At 39.3% G+C, this 15,289-nt stretch overlaps 5 non-coding genes across 5 annotated transcripts; all 5 read right to left on the minus strand.

Moving 5' to 3' along the window:
- Window positions 1-2,847: 2,847 nt before the first annotated feature.
- TRNAR-UCG (transfer RNA arginine (anticodon UCG)) lies at window positions 2,848-2,920 on the minus strand. The gene has a single exon. It is a non-coding gene; the product is annotated as a tRNA-Arg (tRNA).
- Window positions 2,921-4,672: 1,752 nt separating this feature from the next.
- On the minus strand, window positions 4,673-4,745 carry TRNAR-GCG (transfer RNA arginine (anticodon GCG)). The gene has a single exon. It is a non-coding gene; the product is annotated as a tRNA-Arg (tRNA).
- A 1,752-nt stretch (window positions 4,746-6,497) lies between these two features.
- Window positions 6,498-6,570, minus strand: TRNAR-UCG (transfer RNA arginine (anticodon UCG)). The gene has a single exon. It is a non-coding gene; the product is annotated as a tRNA-Arg (tRNA).
- Window positions 6,571-11,966: 5,396 nt separating this feature from the next.
- Window positions 11,967-12,039, minus strand: TRNAR-UCG (transfer RNA arginine (anticodon UCG)). Its single transcript has one exon. It is a non-coding gene; the product is annotated as a tRNA-Arg (tRNA).
- A 1,752-nt stretch (window positions 12,040-13,791) lies between these two features.
- TRNAR-UCG (transfer RNA arginine (anticodon UCG)) lies at window positions 13,792-13,864 on the minus strand. The gene has a single exon. It is a non-coding gene; the product is annotated as a tRNA-Arg (tRNA).
- Window positions 13,865-15,289: the final 1,425 nt, after the last annotated feature.

Raw genomic sequence — 15,289 nt, forward strand, 5'->3', positions numbered from 1 at the left:
TCCAAAATCATCCTTTCATCTCAGTTCATGGCCACATACAGTATTTCTGCAGTCATTCGTTTCACTTTTCTGTCTTTAATTAAACTGACCATTTTAAACATCCGGCACCCACCACTTCAATCTTACCGTTTTTGTGCTATCATAGGGCCTTGGAACTTTTGGCAAGTGGACAGAAGCAGTCAGAGAACCACATCACAATACATACTCCTTTGCCTGATACCTTTCACAACAAATTGCTCTTGGAAAAAGACGTTAACCGGTCCTTGCTCTCAGACAGACACAGAAAGCCTATCACCACCTCTACGAACATATTTCAATCAAACCAATAAATATAATTCAACAATTATGCCTCTGTATCAATATAACTACATCTCGAGACAGAAAGGAATTTAAAAAACAATCTGCCCATTTGAATAACCAGCAGAGTTTTAAGGACGTACAAATTGGAATGTGACAATTTCAGAGTTCCTCATTCATAAGAAGTCTGTGAGATAGTATCTCAGAAAGATCTCAAGTTTATAGCAAAAATGGTTGTAAGGGTGATTTTTACCACACAATTGCAACTAAGTGCCTCAATCTGCAAGAGACCAGTCCTTGACAGATTACACAACTGGGGCAACAGCAAAGGCAGCAATTGTGTCAATCCTTTATGATTCTTCTCTAGTACTATACTTTTTCTGAGGGACAATTTGCATTATTCCTGGAGAAAATCATAGAGCTTCTACCCATGCATAGTTTCTGCTTTCTGCACGCACACACTCCCTGCACTGAATCTACCCACAGTTCTGTTCGGAATGATTGTGCCATGTCATATTGTTGTATACGTATTGCATATCCGTGGCATTTATGAAGAGGTACTTTGGTATGGCAGAAAGACAGAAAAGTAGCAATGCTCAAGGCATAACGTGACTGATTGTGCAGTTTGCATTGGGCTTTCTTAATAAGTGAGAGTGAAAGGAGTATTGTAAGAGTGTGTTTCCAGTTTGTATGTAAAGATAAGTTGGGTGCTGTGAGAAAAAGACTCAACCATGAAGAGACTCGAACCCTCAATCTTCTGATCCGAAGTCAGACGCCTCATCCATTAGGCACATGGTCACTGACTGCAATATGTTTGGGTGTTTAGGGTTAGGTGGTATGAATGGATGTGGAACATATCAATTACAGGTGCGCAGGACAGGATCCCATACCGTTCTTCATCTTCTTTCCATCAAAGGAGTTTTTTCAAACAATATCTAGATAATTTCCAAAGTTTCATATCTTATGCTGTGCTTTTTTGCCGTTAATCCTCCTTTCTTCTTTTATTGAATACTCTGTTTTATGCTGCAATGGTATTTTTGGAATTTTTGAAAAGAGAATGAAACTGCTTTGACAGTAGTTCAGACTTCCCATTTCTTGACTTGCTAATTTGCTCCCTGAATTAGCTTATACAAGTGACATGAACAGGGCCTTGACCTAAGCACGTACCTGAAAGCCTGTCACCACCTCTAGAAATAAAATTGACAGCAGCTCAAAACATTCATTTTGAAAGAGAATATTTCAAGTGAGTCCAAGTTTAATTTCAATAAAGAAAGCTGTATAAAATGACACGCTGCACATTTGGGTAACCAGCATGAAACTTTTCATTGAAGAAGTGGAATGGTTCTGTTGCAATATACTATCACCCTGGCAAGCTGCTACGAGGAAGAGTAAACAATATGATTAGGTTTCAGCAAAAATGCATTAGTTCAGGGTGTGCACCTCAGAGAGACTTAAACTTACACCCCCTGGTCTGTGAGAGTAGTGCCCTATCCATTGCGGCATTGAGGGTAATCTGCAAGAAAGAGTTCCAAAGTCATCCTTTCATCTCAGTTCATGGCCACATACAGTATTTCTGCAGTCATTCGTTTCACTTTTCTGTCTTTAATTAAACTGACCATTTTAAACCTCCGGCACCCACCACTTCAATCTTACCGTTTTTGTGCTATCATAGGGCCTTGGAACTTTTGGCAAGTGGACAGAAGCAGTCAGAGAACCACATCACAATACATACTCCTTTGCCTGATACCTTTCACAACAAATTGCTCTTGGAAAAAGACGTTAACCGGTCCTTGCTCTCAGACAGACACAGAAAGCCTATCACCACCTCTACGAACATATTTCAATCAAACCAATAAATATAATTCAACAATTATGCCTCTGTATCAATATAACTACATCTCGAGACAGAAAGGAATTTAAAAAACAATCTGCCCATTTGAATAACCAGCAGAGTTTTAAGGACGTACAAATTGGAATGTGACAATTTCAGAGTTCCTCATTCATAAGAAGTCTGTGAGATAGTATCTCAGAAAGATCTCAAGTTTATAGCAAAAATGGTTGTAAGGATGATTTTTACCACACAATTGCAACTAGGTGCCTCAGTCTGCAAGAGACCAGTCCTTGACAGATTACTCAACTGGGGTAACAGCAAAGGCAGCAATTGTGTCAATCCTTTATGATTCTTTTCTAGTGCTATACTTTTTCTGAGGTACAATTTGCATTATTCCTGGAGAAAATCATAGAGCTTCTACCCATGCATAGTTTCTGCTTTCTGCACGCACACTCTCCCTGCACTGAATCTACCCACAGTTCTGTTCGGAATGATTGTGCCATGTCATATTGTTGTATACGTATTGCATATCCATGGCATTTATGAAGAGGTACTTTGGTATGGCAGAAAGACAGAAAAGTAGCAATGCTGAAGGCATAACGTGACTGATTTTGCAGTTTGCATTGGGCTTTCTTAATGAGTGAGAGTGAAAGGAGTATTGTAAGAGTGTGTTCCCAGTTTGTATGTAAAGATAAGTTGGGTGCTGTGAGAAAAAGACTCAACCATGAAGGGACTCGAACCCTCAATCTTCTGATTCGAAGTCAGACGCCTTATCCATTAGGCCATATGGTCACTGACTGCAATATGTTTGGGTGTTTAGGGTTAGGTGGTATGAATGGATGTGGAACATATCAATTACAGGTGCGCAGGACAGGATCCCATACCGTTCTTCATCTTCTTTCCATCAAAGGAGTTTTTTCAAACAATATCTAGATAATTTCCAAAGTTTCTTATCTTATGCTGTGCTTTTTTGCCGTTAATCCTCCTTTCTTCTTTTATTGAATACTCTGTTTTATGCTGCAATGGTATTTTGGGAATTTTTGAAAAGAGAATGAAACTGCTTTGACAGTAGTTCAGACTTCCCATTTCTTGACTTGCTAATTTGCTCCCTGAATTAGCTTATACAAGTGACATGAACAGGGCCTTGACCTAAGCACGTACCTGAAAGCCTGTCACCACCTCTAGAAATAAAATTGACAGCAGCTCAAAACATTCATTTTGAAAGAGAATATTTCAAGTGAGTCCAAGTTTAATTTCAATAAAGAAAGCTGTATAAAATGACACGCTGCACATTTGGGTAACCAGCATGAAACTTTTCATTGAAGAAGTGGAATGGTTCTGTTGCAATATACTATCACCCTGGCAAGCTGCTACGAGGAAGAGTAAACAATATGATTAGGTTTCAGCAAAAATGCATTAGTTCAGGGTGTGCACCTCAGAGAGACTTAAACTTACACCCCCTGGTCTGTGAGAGTAGTGCCCTATCCATTGCGGCATTGAGGGTAATCTGCAAGAAAGAGTTCCAAAATCATCCTTTCATCTCAGTTCATGGCCACATACAGTATTTCTGCAGTCATTCGTTTCACTTTTCTGTCTTTAATTAAACTGACCATTTTAAACCTCCGGCACCCACCACTTCAATCTTACCGTTTTTGTGCTATCATAGGGCCTTGGAACTTTTGGCAAGTGGACAGAAGCAGTCAGAGAACCACATCACAATACATACTCCTTTGCCTGATACCTTTCACAACAAATTGCTCTTGGAAAAAGACGTTAACCGGTCCTTGCTCTCAGACAGACACAGAAAGCCTATCACCACCTCTACGAACATATTTCAATCAAACCAATAAATATAATTCAACAATTATGCCTCTGTATCAATATAACTACATCTCGAGACAGAAAGGAATTTAAAAAACAATCTGCCCATTTGAATAACCAGCAGAGTTTTAAGGACGTACAAATTGGAATGTGACAATTTCAGAGCTCCTCATTCATAAGAAGTCTGTGAGATAGTATCTCAGAAAGATCTCAAGTTTATAGCAAAAATGGTTGTAAGGGTGATTTTTACCACACAATTGCAACTAGGTGCCTCAATCTGCAAGAGACCAGTCCTTGACAGATTACTCAACTGGGGCAACAGCAAAGGCAGCAATTGTGTCAATCCTTTATGATTCTTTTCTAGTACTATACTTTTTCTGAGGTACAATTTGCATTATTCCTGGAGAAAATCATAGAGCTTCTACCCATGCATAGTTTCTGCTTTCTGCACGCACACTCTCCCTGCACTGAATCTACCCACAGTTCTGTTCGGAATGATTGTGCCATGTCATATTGTTGTATACGTATTGCATATCCATGGCATTTATGAAGAGGTACTTTGGTATGGCAGAAAGACAGAAAAGTAGCAATGCTGAAGGCATAACGTGACTGATTTTGCAGTTTGCATTGGGCTTTCTTAATGAGTGAGAGTGAAAGGAGTATTGTAAGAGTGTGTTCCCAGTTTGTATGTAAAGATAAGTTGGGTGCTGTGAGAAAAAGACTCAACCATGAAGGGACTCGAACCCTCAATCTTCTGATCCGCAGTCAGATGCCTTATCCATTAGGCCATATGGTCACTGACTGCAATATGTTTGGGTGTTTAGGGTTAGGTGGTATGAATGGATGTGGAACATATCAATTACAGGTGCGCAGGACAGGATCCCATACCGTTCTTCATCTTCTTTCCATCAATGGAGTTTTTTCAAACAATATCTAGATAATTTCCAAAGTTTCTTATCTTATGCTGTGCTTTTTTGCCGTTAATCCTCCTTTCTTCTTTTATTGAATACTCTGTTTTATGCTGCAATGGTATTTTTGGAATTTTTGAAAAGAGAATGAAACTGCTTTGACAGTAGTTCAGACTTCCCATTTCTTGACTTGCTAATTTGCTCCCTGAATTAGCTTATACAAGTGACATGAACAGGGCCTTGACCTAAGCACGTACCTGAAAGCCTGTCACCACCTCTAGAAATAAAATTCACAGCAGCTCAAAACATTCATTTTGAAAGAGAATATTTCAAGTGAGTCCAAGTTTAATTTCAATAAAGAAAGCTGTATAAAATGACACGCTGCACATTTGGGTAACCAGCATGAAACTTTTCATTGAAGAAGTGGAATGGTTCTGTTGCAATATACTATCACCCTGGCAAGCTGCTACGAGGAAGAGTAAACAATATGATTAGGTTTCAGCAAAAATGCATTAGTTCAGGGTGTGCACCTCAGAGAGACTTAAACTTACACCCCCTGGTCTGTGAGAGTAGTGCCCTATCCATTGCGGCATTGAGGGTAATCTGCAAGAAAGAGTTCCAAAATCATCCTTTCATCTCAGTTCATGGCCACATACAGTATTTCTGCAGTCATTCGTTTCACTTTTCTGTCTTTAATTAAACTGACCATTTTAAACCTCCGGCACCCACCACTTCAATCTTACCGTTTTTGTGCTATCATAGGGCCTTGGAACTTTTGGCAAGTGGACAGAAGCAGTCAGAGAACCACATCACAATACATACTCCTTTGCCTGATACCTTTCACAACAAATTGCTCTTGGAAAAAGACGTTAACCGGTCCTTGCTCTCAGACAGACACAGAAAGCCTATCACCACCTCTACGAACATATTTCAATCAAACCAATAAATATAATTCAACAATTATGCCTCTGTATCAATATAACTACATCTCGAGACAGAAAGGAATTTAAAAAACAATCTGCCCATTTGAATAACCAGCAGAGTTTTAAGGACGTACAAATTGGAATGTGACAATTTCAGAGCTCCTCATTCATAAGAAGTCTGTGAGATAGTATCTCAGAAAGATCTCAAGTTTATAGCAAAAATGGTTGTAAGGGTGATTTTTACCACACAATTGCAACTAGGTGCCTCAATCTGCAAGAGACCAGTCCTTGACAGATTACTCAACTGGGGCAACAGCAAAGGCAGCAATTGTGTCAATCCTTTATGATTCTTTTCTAGTACTATACTTTTTCTGAGGTACAATTTGCATTATTCCTGGAGAAAATCATAGAGCTTCTACCCATGCATAGTTTCTGCTTTCTGCACGCACACTCTCCCTGCACTGAATCTACCCACAGTTCTGTTCGGAATGATTGTGCCATGTCATATTGTTGTATACGTATTGCATATCCATGGCATTTATGAAGAGGTACTTTGGTATGGCAGAAAGACAGAAAAGTAGCAATGCTGAAGGCATAACGTGACTGATTTTGCAGTTTGCATTGGGCTTTCTTAATGAGTGAGAGTGAAAGGAGTATTGTAAGAGTGTGTTCCCAGTTTGTATGTAAAGATAAGTTGGGTGCTGTGAGAAAAAGACTCAACCATGAAGGGACTCGAACCCTCAATCTTCTGATCCGAAGTCAGACGCCTTATCCATTAGGCCATATGGTCACTGACTGCAATATGTTTGGGTGTTTAGGGTTAGGTGGTATGAATGGATGTGGAACATATCAATTACAGGTGCGCAGGACAGGATCCCATACCGTTCTTCATCTTCTTTCCATCAAAGGAGTTTTTTCAAACAATATCTAGATAATTTCCAAAGTTTCTTATCTTATGCTGTGCTTTTTTGCCGTTAATCCTCCTTTCTTCTTTTATTGAATACTCTGTTTTATGCTGCAATGGTATTTTTGGAATTTTTGAAAAGAGAATGAAACTGCTTTGACAGTAGTTCAGACTTCCCATTTCTTGATTTGCTAATTTGCTCCCTGAATTAGCTTATACAAGTGACATGAACAGGGCCTTGACCTAAGCACGTACCTGAAAGCCTGTCACCACCTCTAGAAATAAAATTCACAGCAGCTCAAACATTCATTTTGAAAGAGAATATTTCAAGTGAGTCCAAGTTTAATTTCAATAAAGAAAGCTGTATAAAATGACACGCTGCACATTTGGGTAACCAGCATGACTCTTTTCAGTGAAGAAGTGGAATGGTTCTGTTGCAATATACTATCACCCTGGCAAGCTGCTACGAGGAAGAGTAAACAATATGATTAGGTTTCAGCAAAAATGTATTAGTTCAGGGTGTGCACATCAGATAGACTTAAACTTACACACCCTGGTCTGTGAGAGTAGTGCCCTATCCATTGCGGCATTGAGGGTAATCCGCAAGACAGTTCCAAAATCATCCTTTCATCTTAGTTCATGGCCACATACAGTATTTCTGCAGTCATTCGTTTCACTTTTCTGTCTTTAATTAAACTGACCATTTTAAACCTCCGGCACCCACCACTTCAATCTTACCGTTTTTGTGCTATCATAGGGCCTTTGAACTTTTGGCAAGTGGACAGAAGCAGTCAGAGAACCACATCACAATACATACTCCTTTGCCTGATACCTTTCACAACAAACTGCTCTTGGAAAAAGACGTTAACCGGTCCTTGCTCTCAGACAGACACAGAAAGCCTATCACCACCTCTATGAACATATTTCAATCAAACCAATATATATCATTCAACAATTATGCCTCTGTATCAATATAACTACAACTCGAGACAGAAAGGATTTTAAAAAACAATCTGCCCATTTGAATAACCAGCATAGTTTTAAGGACGTACAAATTGGAATGTGACAATTTCAGAGTTCCTCATTCATAAGAAGTTTGTGAGATAGTATCTCAGAAAGATCTCAAGTTTATAGCAAAAATGGTTGTAAGGGTGATTTTTACCACACAAATGCAACTAGGTGCCTCAATCTGCAAGAGACCAGTCCTTGACAGATTACACAATTTGGGCAACAGCAAAGGCTGCAATTGTTTCAAACCTTTATGGTTCTTCTCCAGTACTATTTTTTTTCTGAGGGACAATTAGCATTATTCCTGGAGAAAATCATAGAGCTTCTACCCATGCATAGTTTCTGCTTTCTGCACGCACACACTCCCTGCACTGAATCTACCCACAGTTCTGTTCGGAATGATTGTGCCATGTCATATTGTTGTATACGTATTGCATATCCGTGGCATTTATGAAGAGGTACTTTGGTATGGCAGAAAGACAGAAAAGTAGCAATGCTGAAGGCATAACGTGACTGATTGTGCAGTTTGCATTGGGCTTTCTTAATGAGTGAGAGTGAAAGGAGTATTGTAAGAGTGTTTTTCCAGTTTGTATGTAAAGATAAGTTGGGTGCTGTGAGAAAAAGAGTCAACTATGAAGGGACTTGAACCCTCAATCTTCTGATCCGAAGCCAGACGCCTTTTCCATTAGGCCACATGGTCACTGACTGCAATATGTTTGGGTGTTTAGGGTTAGGTGGTATGAATGGATGTGGAACATATCAATTACAGGTGCGCTGGACAGGATCCCATACCGTTCTTCATCTTCTTTCCATCAAAGGAGTTTTTTCAAACAATATCTAGATAATTTCCAAAGTTTCATATCTTATGATGTGCTTTTTTGCCGTTAATCCTCCTTTCTTCTTTTATTGAATACTCTGTTTTATGCTGCAATGGTATTTTTGGATTATTTGAAAAGAGAATGAAACTGCTTTGACAGTAGTTCAGACTTCCCATTTCTTGACTTGCTAATTTGCTCCCTGAATTAGCTTATACAAGTGACATGAACAGGGCCTTGACCTAAGCACGTACCTGAAAGCCTGTCACCACCTCACAGCAAAATTCACAGCAGCTCAAACTTTCATTTTGAAAGAGAATATTTCAAGTGAGTCCAAGTTTAATTTCAATAAAGAAAGCTGTATAAAATGACACGCTGCACATTTGGGTAACCAGCATGACTCTTTTCAGTGAAGAAGTGGAATGGTTCTGTTGCAATATACTATCACCCTGGCAAGCTGCTACGAGGAAGAGTAAACAATATGATTAGGTTTCAGCAAAAATGTATTAGTTCAGGGTGTGCACATCAGATAGACTTAAACTTACACACCCTGGTCTGTGAGAGTAGTGCCCTATCCATTGTGGCATTGAGGGTAATCCGCAAGACAGAGTTCCAAAATCATCCTTTCATCTTAGTTCATGGCCACATACAGTATTTCTGCAGTCATTCGTTTCACTTTTCTGTCTTTAATTAAACTGACCATTTTAAACCTCCGGCACCCACCACTTCAATCTTACCGTTTTTGTGCTATCATAGGGCCTTTGAACTTTTGGCAAGTGGACAGAAGCAGTCAGAGAACCACATCACAATACATACTCCTTTGCCTGATACCTTTCACAACAAACTGCTCTTGGAAAAAGACGTTAACCGGTCCTTGCTCTCAGACAGACACAGAAAGCCTATCACCACCTCTACGAACATATTTCAATCAAACCAATATATATCATTCAACAATTATGCCTCTGTATCAATATAACTACAACTCGAGACAGAAAGGATTTTAAAAAACAATCTGCCCATTTGAATAACCAGCATAGTTTTAAGGACGTACAAATTGGAATGTGACAATTTCAGAGTTCCTCATTCATAAGAAGTTTGTGAGATAGTATCTCAGAAAGATCTCAAGTTTATAGCAAAAATGGTTGTAAGGGTGATTTTTACCACACAAATGCAACTAGGTGCCTCAATCTGCAAGAGACCAGTCCTTGACAGATTACACAATTTGGGCAACAGCAAAGGCTGCAATTGTTTCAAACCTTTATGGTTCTTCTCCAGTACTATATTTTTTCTGAGGGACAATTAGCATTATTCCTGGAGAAAATCATAGAGCTTCTACCCATGCATAGTTTCTGCTTTCTGCACGCACACACTCCCTGCACTGAATCTACCCACAGTTCTGTTCGGAATGATTGTGCCATGTCATATTGTTGTATACGTATTGCATATCCGTGGCATTTATGAAGAGGTACTTTGGTATGGCAGAAAGACAGAAAAGTAGCAATGCTGAAGGCATAACGTGACTGATTGTGCAGTTTGCATTGGGCTTTCTTAATGAGTGAGAGTGAAAGGAGTATTGTAAGAGTGTTTTTCCAGTTTGTATGTAAAGATAAGTTGGGTGCTGTGAGAAAAAGACTCAACTATGAAGGGACTTGAACCCTCAATCTTCTGATCCGAAGCCAGACGCCTTTTCCATTAGGCCACATGGTCACTGACTGCAATATGTTTGGGTGTTTAGGGTTAGGTGGTATGAATGGATGTGGAACATATCAATTACAGGTGCGCAGGACAGGATCCCATACCGTTCTTCATCTTCTTTCCATCAAAGGAGTTTTTTCAAACAATATCTAGAAAATTTCCAAAGTTTCATATCTTATGATGTGCTTTTTTGCCGTTAATCCTCCTTTCTTCTTTTATTGAATACTCTGTTTTATGCTGCAATGGTATTTTTGGATTATTGGAAAAGAGAATGAAACTGCTTTGACAGTAGTTCAGACTTCCCATTTCTTGACTTGCTAATTTGCTCCCTGAATTAGCTTATACAAGTTACATGAACAGGGCCTTGACCTAAGCACGTACCTGAAAGCCTGTCACCACCTCTAGAAATAAAATTCACACCAGCTCAAAACATTCATTTTGAAAGAGAATATTTCAAGTGAGTCCAAGTTTAATTTCAATAAAGAAAGCTGTATAAAATGTCACGCTGCACATTTGGGTAACCAGCATGACTCTTTTCAGTGAAGAAGTGGAATGGTTCTGTTGCAATATGCTATCACCCTGGCAAGCTGCTACGAGGAAGAGTAAACAATATGATTAGGATTCAGCAAAAATGTATTAGTTCAGGGTGTGCACCTGAGATAGACTTAAACTTACACACCCTGGTCTGTGAGAGTAGTGCCCTATCCATTGCGGCATTGAGGGTAATCTGCAAGACAGAGTTCCAAAATCATCCTTTCATCTCAGTTCATGGCCACATACAGTATTTCTGCAGTCATTCGTTTCACTTTTCTGTCTTTAATTAAACTGACCATTTTAAACCTCCGGCACCCACCACTTCAATCTTACAGTTTTTGTGCTATCATAGGGCCTTGGAACTTTTGGCAAGTGGACAGAAGCAGTCAGAGAACCACATCACAATACATACTCCTTTGCCTGATACCTTTCACAACAAACTGCTCTTGGAAAAAGACGTTAACCGGTCCTTGCTCTCAGACAGACACAGAAAGCCTATCACCACCTCTACGAACATATTTCAATCAAACCAATATAAATCATTCAACAATTATGCCTCTGTATCAATATAACTACAACTCGAGACAGAAAGGAATTTAAAAAACAATCTGCCCATTTGAATAACCAGCAGAGTTTTAAGGACGTACAAATTGGAATGTGACAATTTCAGAGTTCCTCATTCATAAGAAGTCTGTGGGATAGTATCTCAGAAAGATCTCAGGATTATAGCAAAAATGTTTGTAAGGGTGATTTATACCACACAATTGCAACTAGGTGCCTCAATCTGCAAGAGATCAGTCCTTGACAGATTACACAATTGGGGCAACAGCAAAGGCAGCAATTGTGTCAATCCTTTATGATTCTTCTCTAGTACTATACTTTTTCTGAGGGACAATTTGCATTTTTCCTGGAGAAAATCATAGAGCTTCTACCCATGCATAGTTTCTGCTTTCTGCACGCACACACTCCCTGCACTGAATCTACCCACAGTTCTGTTCGGAATGATTGTGCCATGTCATATTGTTGTATACGTATTGCATATCCGTGGCATTTATGAAGAGGTACTTTGGTATGGCAGAAAGACAGAAAAGTAGCAATGCTGAAGGCATAACGTGACTGATTGTGCAGTTTGCATTGGGCTTTCTTAATGAGTGAGAGTGAAAGGAGTATTGTAAGAGTGTTTTTCCAGTTTGTATGTAAAGATAAGTTGGGTGCTGTGAGAAAAAGACTCAACCATGAAGGGACTCGAACCCTCAATCTTCTGATCCGAAGTCGGACGCCTTTTCCATTAGGCCACATGGTCACTGACTGCAATATGTTTGGGTGTTTAGGGTTAGGTGGTATGAATGGATGTGGAACATATGAATTACAGGTGCGCAGGACAGGATCCCATACCGTTCTTCATCTTCTTTCCATCAAAGGAGTTTTTTCAAAGAATATCTAGAAAATGTCCAAAGTTTCATATCTTATGATGTGCTTTTTTGCCGTTAATCCTCCTTTCTTCTTTTATTGAATACTCTGTTTTATGCTGCAATGGTATTTTTGGATTATTTGAAAAGAGAATGAAACTGCTTTGACAGTAGTTCAGACTTCCCATTTCTTGACTTGCTAATTTGCTCCCTGAATTAGCATATACAAGTGACATGAACAGGGCCTTGACCTAAGCACGTACCTGAAAGCCTGTCACCACCTCTAGAAATAAAATTCACAGCAGCTCAAAACATTCATTTTGAAAGAGAATATTTCAAGTGAGTCCAAGTTTAATTTCAATAAAGAAAGCTATATAAAATGACACGCTGCACATTTGGGTAACCAGCATGACTCTTTTCAGTGAAGAAGTGGAATGGTTCTGTTGCAATATACTATCACCCTGGCAAGCTGCTACGAGGAAGAGTAAACAATATGATTAGGTTTCAGCAAAAATTTATTAGTTCAGGGTGTGCACCTCAGATAGACTTAAACTTACACACCCTGGTCTGTGAGAGTAGTGCCCTATCCATTGCGGCATTGAGGGTAATCTGCAAGACAGAGTTCCAAAATCATCCTTTCATCTCAGTTCATGGCCACATACAGTATTTCTGCAGTCATTCGTTTCCCTTTTCTGTATTTAATTAAACTGACCATTTTAAACCTCCGGCACCCACCACTTCAATCTTACAGTTTTTGTGCTATCATAGGGCCTTGGAACTTTTGTCAAGTGGACAGATGCAGTCAGAGAACCACATCACAATACATACTCCTTTGCCTGATACCTTTCACAACAAACTGCTCTTGGAAAAAGACGTTAACCGGTCCTTGCTCTCAGACAGACACAGAAAGCCTATCACCACCTCTACGAACATATTTCAATCAAACCAATATATATCATTCAACAATTATGCCTCTGTATCAATGTAACTACAACTAGAGACAGAAAGGAATTTAAAAAACAATCTGCCCATTTGAATAACCAGCAGAGTTTTAAGGACGTACAAATTGGAATGTGACAATTTCAGAGTTCCTCATTCATAAGAAGTCTGTGAGATAGTATCTCAGAAAGATCTCAAGATTATAGCAAAAATGGTTGTAAGGATGATTGATACCACACAAATGCAACTAGGTGCCTCAATCTGCAAGAGACCAGTCCTTGACAGATTACACAATTTGGGCAACAGCAAAGGCTGCAATTGTGTCAATCCTTTATGATTCTTCTCCAGTACTATATTTTTTCTGAGGGACAATTAGCATTATTCCTGGAGAAAATCATGGAGCTTCTACGCATGTATAGTTTCTGCTTTCTGCACTCACACACTCCCTGCACTGCATCTACCCACAGTTCTGTTAAGAATGATTGTGCCGTGTCATATTGTTGCATACGTATTGTATATCCATGGCATTTATGAAGAGGTACCTTGGTATGGCAGAAAGACAGAAAAGTAGCAATGCTGAAGGCATAACGTGACTGATTGTGCAGTTTGCATTGGGCTTTCTTAATGAGTGAGAGTGAAAGGAGTATTGTAAGAGTGTTTTTCCAGTTTTTATGTAAAGATAAGTTGGGTGCTGTGAGAAAAAGACTCAACCATGAAGGGATTCGAACCCTCAATCTTCTGATTCGAAGTCAGACGCCTTATCCATTAGGCCACATGGTCACTGACTGCAATATGTTTGGGTGTTTAGGGTTAGGTGGTATGAATGGATGTGGAACATATCAATTACAGGTGCGCAGGACAGGATCCCATACCGTTCTTCATCTTCTTTCCATCAAAGGAGTTTTTTCAAACAATATCTAGATTATTTCCAAAGTTTCATATCTTATGATGTGCCTTTTTGCCGTTAATCCTCCTTTCTTCTTTTATTGAATACTCTGTTTTATGCTGCAATGGTATTTTTGGATTATTTGAAAAGAGAATGAAACTGCTTTGACAGTAGTTCAGACTTCCCATTTCTTGACTTGCTAATTTGCTCCCTGAATTAGCATATACAAGTGACATGAACAGGGCCTTGACCTAAGCACATACCTGAAAGCCTGTCACCACCTCTAGAAATAAAATTCACAGCAGCTCAAAACATTCATTTTGAAAGAGAATATTTCAAGTGAGTCCAAGTTTAATTTCAATAAAGAAAGCTATATAAAATGACACGCTGCACATTTGGGTAACCAGCATGACTCTTTTCAGTGAAGAAGTGGAATGGTTCTGTTGCAATATACTATCACCCTGGCAAGCTGCTACGAGGAAGAGTAAACAATATGATTAGGTTTCAGCAAAAATGTATTAGTTCAAGGTGTGCACCTCAGATAGACTTAAACTTACACTCCCTGGTCTGTGAGAGTAGTGCCCTATCCATTGCGGCATTGAGGGTAATCTGCAAGACAGAGTTCCAAAATCATCCTTTCATCTCAGTTCATGGCCACATACAGTATTTCTGCAGTCATTCGTTTCCCTTTTCTGTATTTAATTAAACTGACCATTTTAAACCTCCGGCACCCACCACTTCAATCTTACAGTTTTTGTGCTATCATAGGGCCTTGGAACTTTTGTCAAGTGGACAGATGCAGTCAGAGAACCACATCACAATACATACTCCTTTGCCTGATACCTTTCACAACAAACTGCTCTTGGAAAAAGACGTTAACCGGTCCTTGCTCTCAGACAGACACAGAAAGCCTATCACCACCTCTACGAACATATTTAAATCAAACCAATATATATCATTCAACAATTATGCCTCTGTATGAATGTAACTACAACTAGAGACAGAAAGGAATTTAAAAAACAATCTGCCCATTTGAATAACCAGCAGAGTTTTAAGGACGTACAAATTGGAATGTGACAATTTCAGAGTTCCTCATTCATAAGAAGTCTGTGAGATAGTATCTCAGAAAGATCTCAAGATTATAGCAAAAATGGTTGTAAGGGTGATTGATACCACACAAATGCAACTAGGTCCTCAATCTGCAAGAGACCAGTCCTTGACAGATTACACAATTTGGGCAACAGCAAAGGCTGCAATTGTGTCAATCCTTTATGATTCTTCTCCAGTACTATATTTTTTCTGAGGGACAATTAGCATTA

Source organism: Pleurodeles waltl, chromosome 4_1 (genome assembly GCF_031143425.1).
Source record: "Pleurodeles waltl isolate 20211129_DDA chromosome 4_1, aPleWal1.hap1.20221129, whole genome shotgun sequence".
NCBI lineage: Eukaryota > Metazoa > Chordata > Amphibia > Caudata > Salamandridae > Pleurodeles > Pleurodeles waltl.